We start from the raw sequence: 1,882 nt of genomic DNA, 5'->3' as shown, positions 1-1,882 counted from the left end.
TGCTTACGGTATTCATGCCCAAACACAAAAAAAAACAATCCTTTTGTAATGAACAAATTTGTTTAATGTTGCTACTAGAACAAGATTGGCATAATCATCAACATATGAATTAATGATACATGATTCTTAAACAACAATTTAATCTCATGTATGCCAAAAAAACTATATAGCAAAAACAAATCATCAACAAACAAAACGATTTCCATTTACGTTTTAATTTAATTCTAATTAAATCAAAACATCTACAAATTTATCATATTATCATCTTAACTGATTAAAACAACAATATGAACAAATCAAAATGGAAAGAAAACATGAAAAACAAGAAAAAATTTTCGGCAAAAAATTTTTTTTATTCGGCAAAAAAATTCTTCTCGGCTGAATTTTTTTTTCGATTCTTCAAAATTTTTTGTTTAAATTCATTTATGAAAATCATATAAAAATAATTTCGTGGCCTATGCTCTGATACCACTTGTAGGAAATATCGGTATACTTTCTTATAAATTTTTGGATTATAACGAAATTATAATAATGAAAAACTAGTCATAAACAAATTTACATAAAGAAAAGAGAAGAGATTAAGAATTAACCTTTTGTCCTAGCAAAATTGGCCTAAGAACAATATCGAAGTCGATATTCTCCTAATCGTTGCACCCAAAATGCTTTGAGAAATGCCCCTCAATTTGCTAGAATGAGATCCCCAAATTCACTAATTAATTTTAGAGTTTTTGTGTTTTTGATGAGAGAGTTGTTAAGAAAAAATAGGTTAAAAAATGATCTCCCTACTCACCTATTATAACTGAAATAGGAGAGATTGAGGGAAGATATTTTTTCTTCTTTTTCTTGTTTTGACCACCGAAAATAATATGGAGAATTATCTCCTTATTTTCGGTTTTCACCTACTACCAAAATGAGGAGAAAATCTTCTTATTTTGGTAATCCTCAAAATGTATAAAATGTGTATTATTTTCTCAATTGTCTAATTTATGTCGACATGTATTAATAAGTCTACACACAACAGTTTATAGTCGATTTATTAATACCGGTCTGTCAACATTTTATTATGACAATCTCGTATAATATATACTTTAACTATAAATATCGCATATTTATAATTAGCTAATTAAATATAACCGATTACGTTTAATTACGAACGAACATCTTAATTCGTTCAAGCTAACATTATATACATTAATTAAATATAACAGTTTATATTCAATTTACGAATTGACAGTTAATTCGTCTCAGCTAATATTATTTAATTGTATTAAATAATCATCTCATCATCACATTGACTAACTGTTTAGTCAAATACATAGACTAACCTTTTAGTCATATAAGGCATCAATGTGATTACATTTCCATAATCACATCTCTCAAACACATCCTTTAGGTGTGACTTTTAGGAACCAGTTGATCACCGCCATCAGTATGATAATAACGTCAAACTTCTAGCAAGCCAACCTTTATTAAGTAATCGTTAATCAACTGATAAAATACTAAGTATACCCTCGTGAACCTATAAGAGATTTATAAATGTTATCACACTAATTGTGGAGGACACAAGCTCCAACAGATTAAGGATGGATGTTTGTGTGCGGTTGTGAGTGGGACCGAAGTCAAGGTCTCCATTGATGATTTTTGTGCTCTGTTTTCGGTTCCTAATGATGGGGTCGAAATTAACCCGAGTGCAGAATGGGGTACCTTGACCGAGGGTGAGAGGGAGGTTGTTAAGAATTATTTTGAGATTGATGCTAAGGGTGGTAGTCGTTTGTTGGCGGGCAATTTATCGCCGAAATTGAAGTTCTTCCTTAATTTTTTATGGAACACTATTGTGCCTCGCCGTGGTGGTCGAGACAAATTGTCAACTTATGAGATGGTT

Source organism: Silene latifolia, chromosome 3 (genome assembly GCF_048544455.1).
Source record: "Silene latifolia isolate original U9 population chromosome 3, ASM4854445v1, whole genome shotgun sequence".
NCBI lineage: Eukaryota > Viridiplantae > Streptophyta > Magnoliopsida > Caryophyllales > Caryophyllaceae > Silene > Silene latifolia.
This window is presented reverse-complemented; position numbering follows the sequence as displayed.